At 45.9% G+C, this 13,846-nt stretch overlaps 1 pseudogene; it reads left to right on the top strand.

The window, feature by feature from the left end:
* The first annotated feature begins 1,744 nt into the window (after positions 1-1,744).
* On the top strand, positions 1,745-4,038 carry LOC122896497 (annotated as a pseudogene).
* The last annotated feature ends 9,808 nt before the right edge of the window (positions 4,039-13,846 follow it).

Genomic DNA, 13,846 nt, shown 5'->3' with positions numbered 1-13,846 from the left:
CATGATCCCAGGGTCCTGGAATTGAGCCCCAAATTGGGACCCCACTCAGCAGAGAGCCTGCTTCTCCCTCTTCCTCTGCCTAGTGTTCCCCATGCTTGTTCATTCTCTCTCGCTCTCTCTCTCTTAGCCAAATAAATAAATACAATCTTAGAAAAAAAGATTTTATTTTTAAGTAATCCCTACACCCAACACGGGGCTCAGACTTACAACCCCAAGATCAAGAGTCGCATGCTTTACTGACTGAGCCAGCTGGCACCCCCCAGAAAGCCTAAATTCTAATACCAGTTCCATCATTATGTTGTATGGAACCTTAGCCACTTTGTGCCTCAGTTTCCTCACTATAAAATTCAGATAATAGCTTCTCTCCTCATCTCACATGGTTTTGTGATGATGAAAGAGAATACCAGACAATTTATGTTAAATTTCTTTGACAAGAGTAAGTTTAAGATTTATTCCAAATGTATTTCTCATAGTTAGTACATACCACTAATCTAGAAGAGATAGGGAAGGAGTGAATGAAGCTCCAGTGAGTAATCCAAGACAGAAATCTAGCAATGCCCAATAAGAAAATGACCAATGTAAGTTATGACCAGTGCTCACCTGGAACAGAGTGTTCGTGGGGGCGGGAGGACGCATCTGGAAACAGCAGAACTTTTGCTCTGGAACATTAAGAAATGACAGGACCTAAGGGGTAGAGATGTTGCATTTTAGAACATTGGATAAGTTAAAACCAAAATGTAACAACGTCCCTCATTTCTCACTTCAAAGTATAGACTGCAACTCCTGGGTTTATTTGACTCTGCTAAAAGGATCTCATCTCTAGTCAGACGCAGCAGCTCCCGACCTCCTACCACTGCTCACCCGAAATGCACAGTCACTGTAGAAGATCCCAAAAGACTTGCAGGAATTTGTTAGTTTATATGTTACTAGAAACTTGGGATGCTGTAGTAAGGATGATAGAGTTTGCCCATATGTCTGGTGGCTAGAGCATTAGGATATACTTCTATTATCTTACTGATCTGATTAGCACAAATCTAGACTAAATCCTGAAACCCTAGAAATCCCTCAGCATGATGCAAAGGAAAGAATTCAAAGACTTAGCCAGAGAAATATAGTGTAAATTTATCGGGAGAGACTTGCCTGCTCACTCTCTAATTACATCCTTTGAAAGGCCAGATGACTATATCTTCACTAAAAACTTGAGACAAATTACTGAGTTAAGCCCAAATATCTTTTTGTTTTGTTGAAAAGAATGTGAAACTTTCAGAAGGGTTATAATAACACAAAAAATAGTCATATACCCTTTAACCAAATACATCTATTGTTAACATTTTACCTTATTTGAGGGGCGCCTGGGTGGCTCAGTGGGTTAAGCCTCTGCCTTCGGCTCAGGTCATGATCCCAGGGTCCTGGGATGGAGCCCCGCATCAAGCTCTCTACTCGGAGGGGAGCCTGCTTCCCCCTCTCTCTCTGCCTGCCTCTCTGCCTACTTGTGATCTCTCTCTCTGTCAAATAAATAAATCTTAAAAAATAAAAAAAAAGAAAACACACTTAAAAAAACATTTTAGCTTATTTGCTTTAGCATTTGTGTGAAGCTCTTTATATATGTGTGTATATATATAAACAGAATACTTTCTGAACTTTTTCAAAATAAGTGGCCTATATCGTGGTCCTTTATCCCTAAATATTTCAAGGTGTATTTTCTCAGAACAGGAATATTCTCTTAGGTAACCCCAGTAAAGGTATGAACTTCACTGAGTTTAACATGAATACAGGGGCCCCGGCGGTTACCCATACTGAGGTGAGTGTGCAGGAATCGCCCGGTGTGGCCCACGGTGGCCCAGGATGCTGTTAGAAGTGGGCAAGGGCCTGGAGAACATGCCGAAGGCGTCATGCCTGCCACTTGGGTCCATTACCGAGGCACTGCACGAGTTCATCTACTGCAGGAAGCAATATGACCCACACGGGCACCCTTACTGCCTAGTCCCATCCTGAAAACCACCGGCTTCTGTCTACGGGTCCAATGCCCACCCTCAAGGCGTCCGCCGAGCCTGACCCCTCCCCACCCAGCTGCGGGGGCACTGCGACCACAGCTCTCAATGCGCAGGCGCACGCTTCGATGTGGACGTGCGGAGCCGAGCCGCGGCTGCGTGCTTCCGGCTGCGGCGCTTCTCTGAGCAGTACCAGAAGTCCTTGGGGCAGGCGGCCGGCGCCATGCTCCCGGTCCTGCCATAGGCCGTGGCCTTTCTGTCCCAGGGCGTCATCCGGCAATTCGTGGAGATGGGGTCCAAGTTGCTGGCCATGCAGACCACTGCCACCATGTTCCTTGCTGTGCACGATGAGGTCCTGCCCTCCATCAACACGCAGGCACAGGCCAGCTCCGCTTCCCAGGGCTCTGCCTCTGTTGCCAAATTACCGCTCCACCCAACCATGGCCAACAGCTTCCGGATGGTCATGAGCAGAGTCCACAGCAAGGCTGCAAGAGACTAGTGGCTGATGTGGCTGGGTGGAGAGGACCTTACCACCATCATCGTCACGGCTCACTACGACGCCTTCAGAGTGGCCTCTTGGCTGTCGCATGCCATGGACTCAAACGAGAGCGGCATCTCTGTATTGCTACGGCTCACCCACCACTTCTCCAAGCTCTACGCCAACAAGCGCACCCACTCAGTGTACAATCTTCTGTTCTTTCCTTGTGGAGGGGCAAGTTCGACTACCAGGGAACCAAGCACTGATTGGAAGACAACATGGACCACACAGATTCCAGCATACGCCAGTATACCGTGGCCTTTGCCCTCTGCCTTTGTCCTCTGACACCGTGGGCCAAGCGGACAGCCTTTATCTTCATACGTCCCAGCCACCTTGCAAGGAGATGCTGCAACTTCCCTTCCTGCAGAGCTGGAGACAGTGGCGGCCAGTTCCTGGAGTTGCTGTTCTCCGTGGCACACAAGATCAACCTCACTGAGAACATCCTGGCCTGGGAGCATGAGTGCTTCACCATACTCTGGCTGTCTGCCTTCACCCTGGCCCACATGGGGAGCCCTCCCCCCCATCCCCCCATGCCCCCCCACCCCGCTAACCCATGACAGCCAAGGCAGTAGCAGCATGGGCATGAGATCTCAGGTCTGTTCTAAAACTCTGACCTATAACTTGAGGCTCAATGCAGAAGCCCTGACCGGAGTCATTTATAACCTGCCGGCGCAGGGAACCCCTGAGACATGCTGGTCTTCCTAGAGCAGATGATCTGGCAGAAACAGCTGGACTTGGCAATGGGATGGCTCACCTGCCAGCCCAAGCCACCCAGCTGGTGGACAAATACTGCTTGTTCCTCGGCATGCGAGAACACTTCCTGAGTCACTACCAGAAGGAAGGGGAGCAGCACCACATCACAACTGATAAACGAGACCCCGAGTTTGTCTTCCATGACCACCTGAAGCAGGTTATAAGAGCCTACAGGGTCAAGCCAGCCATTTTCTCCTTGCTCCTGACCATCTGCATTGGTGCCTACTTCGGGGCGACCTACACAGCAGTCCAGGTGAGCAAGCAGGAGCTTAGGTGGGAGGCAAGGCCTCTGTGGGAGGGCCACCCTGGCCAGGTGAGTCCTCGGCATCCCCCTTCCATCCTGCCTAGAAGCAGGTGACCCTGCAGGTGGCCCTCAGGCCTTCCTTGAGGCAGGGTTTGCACCTGGCCTCACTCAAACCCTCCTACTGCCTCCAGCACTGCAGCATCCTATACAAAACAGTTCAGGGACTGCTCCCGAATGCCGAATGCCGTTGCCGTGGCCACCCACCAGCGCAGGGAGCTTTGCACCTGCCACCCCTCCCTGCTCGCAGCCGGCAAGAAGGCAGGGCTTCATCCCTTGCTGAGAGGCCCCAACCTGGAATCACAGAGCTTTTGTGTGTTGCTCTTGAGGACTTGGGGAGTCTTTCTCCTTTTTGTCCTTTGAACTCCCTTGGAGGAGCATTTATGTGGAAGTCCCAGGGCCAAGCCATGGACTTGGGAACGAGCCTGCCATTGAGCCCCGAGCCCTGGAGGTGACCCCATGGTCCTCGGGGCTTGTGAGCAGAGATGACAGAAGAAATGTGGAGCCTCAGCGTCCCTACTCCTACCCTCAACGCTGACCAGAGACTCCCAGCTCTGTGTCTGTCCTCCACCCTGCCCCAGTCACCCTATGGTGACTGAGATACTCTCTCCTCTTGTCTGAAGGAGGGCAGGCTCAACCTCCGGGTCCCTGGTTCTGGCCCCTTCATCAGAAGACTTGTGTCTCCCCCGCCTTGGCCAGGGCTGAGGGGACTAGCTCAGGGCGTAGCCTTGGATGCATGTCCCCCAAGTCCCCATGGACAGCTGGTGCTCTGAACTCCCAGTGGCCTCCCTGTCGGGCTCCTTGCGCCAGTTGCCCTCTCCTGTGCTTCTCACTGCCTATGCCCTCCTGCCGCACCCCAGGAAGCTTGGGCCTGTCCCCCTAGGGTCCCAGTGCCTTCAGAGACCCTGGGGCAAGAGGCGGCCCTAGAGTAGGCCCCCTGGCTCCTCTGCCTCTTACCTCAGTCTCTCTGGGCCTCAGTTTCCTCACCTGTAGAAAAGAGTATGTGTTCTGGGGCAGCTTCTGCTTCAGGGTCCTAGGAGGGCATCCAAACCGGGGGTGGAGCGAGAGTGTTTTCCGGGGGAGATGCAGCTAACCGTGGGGCTGGCAGGGCTGCCCTTCCCAGAACCTGGAGGGAAAGTCAGGGCCTGAACCCCACAGATCAGGTGCCTCGTAAGAGAGGGGCGTGAGGAGGACACTCGAGCCCTGCGGAAATTGACGTCATGGAGGCCCAGGTGTTTCTTCCCGGTGTACCGATTCATTAGCAGTATAATCCATTAGGTGCTTTGTGCAGGGAGGAAGGTCAAGATGAGGGATGAGGGATGAGGTGCTCAGGCACCGGCCTCCTCTGCCCCCAAGAAGGTCTTGCCATCTTCCGGTCTGCCGCCCAGCCACTCCTTGCCCAGAAGCCAACTCTCCACTTGCTGGAAGGGACAGGCTCCTAGAGGATGGTGTCTCTGCCTCCATCTGGGACCTCCTGCCTTTTTCCAGCCAGACTTCCTGGCAAGGCTGCCGTGCCAGCCGTGCAGGCCCCAGATGTTGGCCGAGCCGGGCCTAGGGAGGGGCGGGCATGGGGGACACAGGTTCTCTTTTGCCTCTCCCCTTTTCTGTGCCCCTCTGGGTGGCCTGTCTCCCCCCAAGACTGTTTACTGAGTGCCCAACCAGACTGATCACCTCTGGGGTGCTGGACGCAGGCACCAGCATTAGCTCATCCTTCCCCCTTCATCCCTCCCCGAGGCGGGCTGGGTTGTCAGGATCGCTGACTGGTGAGCGCTCAGGCTGGTTGTGGGACACAGTTGGATGATCAGAAAAGAAAGCCAAATAATCAAAAAAGAAGTAACATGAATACAGAGCTTTGATCTAATTCCCATAGTTCAGTTTTGTCCATTGACCAATAATGCCCTGTCTAGCACATCCTTACGCTTGAGCCTGGGATCCAGTCTTGCATTGAGTTGTCATGTCTCCCTAGTCTTCTCTAGTCTGAAACATGCACAGTCTTTCTTCTCTGACATTGAGATCTTTGACAAATACAGTCCTTCCTTTTATTTTAATGCTCCTCATTTGCAGTTTGTCTAATATTTCCTCATGTTTAGATTCACATTATGCATTCCTGGCTAGACAACTGCATAATTGATGTTGTGTCCTTCTCAGAGCATAATATTGGGAGGCACAGGATGTCTGGCTGCCCCCCATGGGCGATGTAAATTTTCATCAGCCAATCAAGTTGTTTTCTAGGTTTCCCACTTTACAATTACTGTGTTTTCTCTAGCAACTAATAAGCAGTCTGTGGAGAGACATTTTAAGAACAGTGCAAATATTCTGATGCTCATCACAATTTCCCCCTTTGTTTTAGCATCAGTTGATGATTTTCTCCCTGAACTAATCTTTACTATGATGGGTGGAAAGTATGATTTTTCCAACTCCAGCGCTCCCTCCACATTTGCTACTCAAGCCCTCTTATCTTTTAAAACAACCTTATTAGCTCTTTTCTCTAGGCGAGGGTGCTAGCGTGACATATTGTGGTCAAAATGAGCTTGCTAATCTCAATGGGGGTAATTAAGGGCCTGGGCTAGCAAAGACTAGTTGGGAGCACTGACCCAACGTAGACACAGCTGGGGTGACTACTAGAATCCATAGCAGGACCTGTATAGTAACTAGAAATTGTAATTCACAATGATCTTTGGCATTATATAATTGAGCAAGAGCCCTAGGACACAAATGGATGGACAGCCCATGAGATCCTTCTGTAACTGACAAAACTCCTGGTTTAGTGAATGGAAAACTGTCCTGATCTACCACAATAGTGAGTCATAACCTTTCACTCAATTACCAGATCTAAGTTGATTTATAAATTTAAGATCCCATAAATGAAAGGAGGCCAGATACCCTCAAGGAAGAACACCCCAAGTATGTATGCATACTTTTTTTTCCTCTTAGCTTCCCCCATCCACCGTGAACCTGCAGCCATTTTTCCTGGTGAAAAGGAAATACTCCGAATTTTGAAGAATAATAAATCCTAGTTCTGAGTTAAACACTAACTTCTGATCAGCCAGGACACTACAGTTACCGGTTATAGACTTAGGATAGGGATTGACAAGATTCAGTTACTGAAGATATAAATGACAGGCATATCCTTAATAAATGATAGAATTCCCACCTGGGCTCCTTGAGCCACAGAGGCAAAGCTTTTAAGACTTACAGAAGAAAGGGCCAAGCAGAAACTCCTGGAGCTCCAGTCCCTAATAAGAAAGCAATATTGCCTCCCTGGTAGATAGAATTGCAGGGATAAATGTTGCCATCAATGACTTGAAAGATGTAACAGTGATGACTTAATTCATATTTGGATACCTTAAAAAGCAGGTGGGTCTCAAAGTGACCTTAGATTATCATTCATTTTATGTCAACTCTAATTGTGACTAGTGTTCCAAATATGATCTTATAAACACTTGGCAAGCAGCATTGATCTAATGGGCGCATCTTCTCTCTATGTCAATCAGCATGGGGCTGGGGTGAGATGAGCAAAGCACTCAGCTCAGACACAAAATTTGAGGGAACATCAAAGCACTCAGTAATCAAGATAAATAATATTTTAATGCAATATTTTATAGAACTAAAATTGATGCAAAAAACCCCCATGATATACAAAAGAGCAAAATTTGAAATAGAGACAAAACGAGCAATAAACAGAGAACACCAGAGCAGAACACCATTGTCTTGCCACAGTGTGTGCCAACTCTTCAGCCATGTGCTACCAATTTGCAGGAAATAGTGATCATCTCATCATCCCATGAGACACCATTATGCTAGTCTACCATCGATGACATCGTGTTGACTGAAACTGGAGAGCAAAAATTAACAGGTACTCCAGATGCTAGAAAATTGTGATAATTCTCCAGAAAATGCAAGGGCCTGCTGACACCTCAGTAAAATTGGGGTGGGGGAGACCAGTTATGTCCAGTAGTGACCTTGGGCATATTGGATAACATGTCCACTGGGAATGGAAAGTCGTTACATCATGGAGCCCCTACTGTTTACTGGACTTCAGTGGCTGTTGAAGGAAACATATGTTACATTTGATTGGTTGCCTCTTTCCATGTACTGGCCTACAAAGCTGTAACCCTCCCTCCTTGAGAAGGCCCAGAGCAAGGGATGGTACTCCATGTGGTCCACGCTCTAGTGGACGTGGCTCTACCACCTGACCCTTGTCATCCAAGAAACTCAGTGGCACCAAAAACATTTCTGGCAAGTTATGATTTTACAATGTGTGGAAAGTTCATTCCAGTGAATCACAGCAAGACATCCCTGGAGTTCTGGAACAAACCTATATGTTCTTTTAAGGAAGTAACTTTTCTCCTTTAAAACCAGTTCCTGTCTTGCTTCTAGTTTTTGATCGAGATTAGATTTCTAATATATATCTTCAAGCAACCACATCATCCAAACTGCCTGTCATGGATTGCATGCAGAGAACTGCCTCGCTCTAAATTTAGGTGTGCCCTGAAGCATTTCATCTTCAGTGGAAGCTGTGTTTTTGGCAAGTGGCTTGAATGGATCTTGGCAAGTAAAAGTCCTAGCACAGCTGTCCGTGCCCTATAGCTCCAGTGACTCCCACCTGCAGCCTGATAGAGGGCTCAAGCCTTGTTTCACTTGGCTCTGCAGACTAGAGCCCTGAGGGGTATCTCCAGGGGACAACGGAGAAGGAAAATCCTCCAGAGGGCAGAACTTCAAGGAATACTTCTGGTCCACTTTGCTTGCTGGGCCTTTACGCCAGGATCTAGACCAGGACTTGCAAATTTTTCTTTAAAAGTGCAGACAATAAATATTTTCTGCTTCGTAGGCCACATACGATCTCTGTGGTGACTGCTCAACACCACCCTTGCAGTGCGAAAATGACCATAAGTAGGAAGTAAATATATGGGTCTGGTTGTGTTCCAATAAAACCTCCTTCAGAAAACCAGGTAACAGACTATAGTTTGCCAACGTCTCATCCATACCAATTCACTAGCAGAGGTTCACGGTTTGGTCAAATGATTATGGATCTGGAAGTGAAAGTAGAGGATTAGTAACAAGTTTAACCTCTTGATTTGGGGTCCACAGAACCCTAAGTTGCCTGAAAATAGCACAATATAATATTATATAGTACCGGCTTCCTTGATAGTCTTATGTGTTTTATATGTTGCACTTAAAAATACTACTCTCAGGGGGTGCCTGGTGGCTCAGTCAGTTGAGTGTCTGCCTTTGGCTCAGGTCATGGTCCCGGGGTCCTGGGATAGATATCCGCATCGGGCTCCATGCTTGTCAAGAAGCCTGCTTCTCCCTCTCCCTCTCTTACTGCTTGTGTTCCCTCTCTCGCTGTCTCTTTCTCTGTCAAATAAATAAAATCTTGCAAAAAAAAGACTGCTCTGAAAAGGGGCCCATAAACTTCACCAGACTACCAAAGCCTTTGAAAGGTAAAAATGTGAAGAACTACTGAAAATGGACACAGACAGTGAGAAATTGCATGTCTCAAGTAGAATGCATCCCAAAAGGCCCTAGTCTCCATTTCAGAAGAATGTACCAGCAGCGTCAGGGAGAGCAAGTCCAGAAAGAGTTTCTTTTCTACTAAGGGAGATTGTCGCGCCATCCATAATGGAAGGGATTTAGTGCAATCCACCTGCCATAAGGTTACGGCTAGTCACCTAAAAGTACATTAGTTTTTCAGGGACTCAGAGTTTGTTGCTTCTACTGATAATCTGGGTTGAAGTGCATGGATTCACTGGTTTCACGTACATCATCACGGAAGCGTCAGGTCTCATAGATTGTTGGAAAGGCTTACTGAAGATTCAGTTACGATACCACTTGGGACATTAACACCTTGTGTGGTTTGGGATGATGGGGCTACAGGATGTGAAATCACTCTGAACCAACTAATAGCACGTAGATAGTGCTGTTTTTCTTGTTGTCAGGGTACATGAGTCTGGGACCAAGGGCCTGGGAAAGTTTACCGGCACCTCTTGGGTTCATTAAACCTAACTGACAAAACTTTAGCTTCTCATACTTGAAACTAAGAAGTTGAAGACAGCAGTACCTCTGGTAGACCCTGCCAGTAATGATAACTGCATCAGGATCAAAGCCCTGGTATCAGGTCACCAGATAATGGAAGAGTATAGACAAGACCACTTGAGAGCTTAGTGCAAATAAGATTACATTCTCAGGGATTCCAAGAAATAACTGGGAGGGGGTTGCTGTGGAAGAGAGAGAAATGCTATGTGTGACTTCTTCTGACCACATTGTGATTATTGAGACAGAATAATGGCAGTTTTCTCCATGAAATCTGTGAATTTTACAGTCATACAACTAAAAGAACCATGAATTAACCATGACTTACGTTTTACAATTTATATAGCTGTTTTCATCTATTTTTTTTGACAGTGTTACTTCTTTTAACTGTTAATATCTTTTGTGTCTCTGCAAAGGTAGATGTGTGCTCTTTTGTCCATGTTGTACTCCCTTTACCTTTTTTTTTTTAAAGATTTTATTTATTTATTTGACAGAGAGAGATCACAAGCAGGCAGAGAGGCAGGCAGAGAGAGAGGAGGAAGCAGGCTCCTCGCTGAGCGGAGAGCCCGATGCGGGACTCGATCCCAGGACTCTGAGATCATGACCTGAGCCGAAGGCAGCGGCTTAACCCACTGAGCCACCCAGGCGCCCCTCCCTTTACCTTTAAGATAAGAAACAACCTCAGTCTTCCTCCTATGTATCTCTTTTACTCAACTCAACTCAGTTCCGACACTGTCTACCTGGAGATAGCATCAGATCCCACAGGTTAAAGGCTCAGTCCCACAAAACTGCTCCTACCCTACTTCAGATGCCAACAGCAAGTTCAGATTGTCACCTGTGCATTGATCTACCGACTCTAAACCAGATTTTCCCACAACCCTCTTCTCAGGTTCAATTAATTTGCTAGTGTGGTTCCCAGAACTCAGGAACCCAGTTTACTTACTGTTTACCGGGTTATTATAAAAGGATATGATAAAGGATACAGATGAACAACCAATAAAAACATACGTAAGGCAGTGTCTGGAAGGGTCCCAAGCATGGGAGCTCCTGTCCCTGTGTAGCTGGGGTGGGTCCCCCTCATGGTAGGTGGATGTGTTCATTAACCTGAAGGCTCTCTGAACTTCCTACCTTTGAGATTTTAGGGAGGCTTCCTCATGTAGGTCTCTGGGGACAGAGACCTAGAGCAACCTGCTCACTGCAGGGTAATAGATAAAATATATATTGGTCTCTGTCCCCAGTTCCTGGCACAGGGCTCCTAAAACCCTTGTAATTGCCTTAGTGATAAGAGCACTAGGAATATCTTTTCTTCTAATATTTCGCATTTGACCCAGTTCCTGACACAGACTTCCTAAATCTCTTGAGATTTCCCAAGTGATAGGAGTATCTTTTGGTTTAAATGAGGTGATTCTTGGTGGGCTCTTGGATGGGGGCTGGTCACCAAGCCATGATTAGAAGCTTGGGATTTTCGCCCCACTCCTCATCCTCCAGAGAGGGGAGAGGGGCTGGAAATGGAGTTGATGATAAATCATGCCTACATGCTCTAGGTCTGGGGTAACACAGATTATAATACAGTTTTATGTTTAGTTATACATATTCTCACAATGTTCACCCTAACAAGATTCTTAGCTCTTTGAGAACAGGGTCTATGTCTTTTTTTAAAAAAGATTCTTATTTATTTATTTATTTATTTGACAGAGAGATAGAGCACAAGTAGGCAGAGCGGCAGGTAGGAGGAGAAGGAAAAGCAGACTCCTCTGCTGAACAGGGAGCCCGATGTGGGGCTCATTCCCAGGACCCTGGGATCATGACCTGAGCCAAAGGCAGATGCTTTAACTGACTGAGCCTCCCAGGCACCCCTGGACAGGGTCTATGCCTCATATCAGTTCTACTCAAAGTGTTGTCTGTGGACTACTAGTTACCAGTCCATATCTAAATAAATTCAGGAATTAAGATTAAGCATTTAAGGGGCACCTGGGTGGCTCTGTCGTTAAGCATCTGCCTTCAGCTGAGATCATGTTCCCAGGGTCCTGGAATCGAGCCCCACATTGGGCTCTCTGCTTGGTGGGAAGCCTGCTTCTCCCTTTCCCATGTTTCTCTCTGTCAAATGAACAAATAAAATCTTTTTTTAAAAAAAGATTAAGCATTTAAAAATGTATAGAAACTTGACAAGGTAATTTTCATGTCTCCAGAGTCTCTTAAATTTTTGGATTTTTATTCTCTATGCCATGGTGATTTTAAAAAATATTCTTCTAATAGTTAATTCTTACTGTATTTTATAGAAGTATTGGTCCACTATGAATTGGAAATTCTTAGAGAAGAGCTTCATAGGTTGAGAAGCACTATTTTTTATACAACTTTAGCTTTTTTTCATATGTGAAAACTTTTGAGTTTCATTTTGAAACTTTTGAGTTTACATTTTAATTGGAAAGACTGAAATACTAGTGACAATGTGGGCAAAATGTTACCAAAGAAATAAGAGGAAGGACACAAAGTAGAAAAAATAATTCATTGGTGCATATTGCCAATATACACCTGTAACATTACAGACACCATCAGGTATTTCTTTTAGCTCAACCTGTTTCAGAAGATGGACAAATGATAAGTTGCAACATCTCTCAGTTCTAACATCTATTTTTTTCTTTACAAAGGGAAAAAAGGGGATTTCCTGTTTAGATTTTGTCCATGGAACAGATTTGTTTTTGTGAAATCATAGTTTTTGATATATATAAGTGCACTTTGAAAAATACTTTGTAGGGATGCCTCAGTGGCTCAGTGGGTTAGGCGTCTGCCTTCAGTTCAGGTCATGGTCCTGGGGTCATGGGATCAAGTCCTGTATCAGGCTCTGTGCTCAGCAGAGAGCCTGCTTCTCCCTCTGCCTGCTGTGCCCCCTGCTCGTGCTCACTCTCTCTCTTTCTCTGATAAATAAATAAAATCTTTAAAGGAAGGAAAAAAGAGAAAAATACTTTGTAAAACCTTTTTTCACTTATGACTTCTAAAATATATTTTTAAAACGGTGAGTCTTAACACTGGTTCAACTTCTGCTTTGCCTAGTAAGATGCTGGTTCTTAAATGTATGACGCCTGTAGCCTCAGACAAAGAAAGCCCTGAAAACTGACTCGTCTCACCAAAATAATGAATAAAAATCCTGTCTAATAACTAAGCTGTCAGTTCATCCAACATGTATTAGACATCTGTGTGCCAGATGCCCACAGATAGGCCATGGCACAGAAATGGAATTTTAACTTTCTTACAACTAGAGATCCTCTTATTCTGTGTCCCAGTAATGGCCAGGTAGTATATCCTTAGGAAAGCTTTTATTTGTCTAATACCAGAAGCCTGGTTCTGAATTCATAATTACTGAAGAATGAGCTATTCTAGTACATTATAGATTAACCCATTTCCATATGTAATACACTGTAAGGTGAGAAAAGCAGGATATAAGGCAATGTGTACACCACAATTACAAGAGTAAAACATGCATATGAAAATTGCCTAGAAGGCAATAAAAATGTTAATAGCTATGTTGGAGTAGTGGCATGAGGGGTGGTTTTTATTTTCTCTGTTTTTCAAATCTTTTGTGATATATTACTTTCATAATTTAAAAAATAGAGGCAGTAGACACGAACAGACATTTCATAAAAGAAGACATTCAACTAGTAAGCAAACAGAAAACCATCCATACTCTCTGAGAGAGGAGTATATATTAAAACACCACGATGGTGCAATCCTTCAGCTAGTTGGCAAAAAAAAAAAAAACACTTTTTAAAATAAAACCTGATGTCACTGAGGATACAGGAGAACAGGCACCCTTATACATTGTAGATGGCACCATAAATTGGTTTGATCCTTGTTATGGGTTGAAATGTGTACCCCAAAAATTAATAAATGGCAGTCCTCACCCCGAGTACCTTAGAACGTGACCTTATATGAGAATAAGATCATTGAAGATGTGATTCATTAAGTTAGGATGAGATCATGTTGGACGAGGGTGGGTCCCTAATCCAATGTGACTGTTGTCCTTGTGAAAGGGGGGGCGGAATTGGGGAACAGACATGCACACAGGGAAAAGGCCATGTGACAACGAAGGCACAGACTGGGACAATGTAGCAGAAGCCAAGGAACGCCAAAGGCAGCCAGCAAACCACCAGAACCTAGAGGAGAGGCCTGGAACAGACTATTCCTTATAGCCTTCAGAAAGAACCAGTCCTGCTGACACCTTGGTTTCAGACT

The sequence above is a fragment of the Neovison vison genome, chromosome X, assembly GCF_020171115.1.
Source record: "Neovison vison isolate M4711 chromosome X, ASM_NN_V1, whole genome shotgun sequence".
Taxonomy (NCBI): Eukaryota; Metazoa; Chordata; class Mammalia; order Carnivora; family Mustelidae; genus Neogale; species Neogale vison.
Note: the sequence above shows the minus strand (reverse complement) of the source record. Positions and strands in the feature narration are given on the sequence as shown.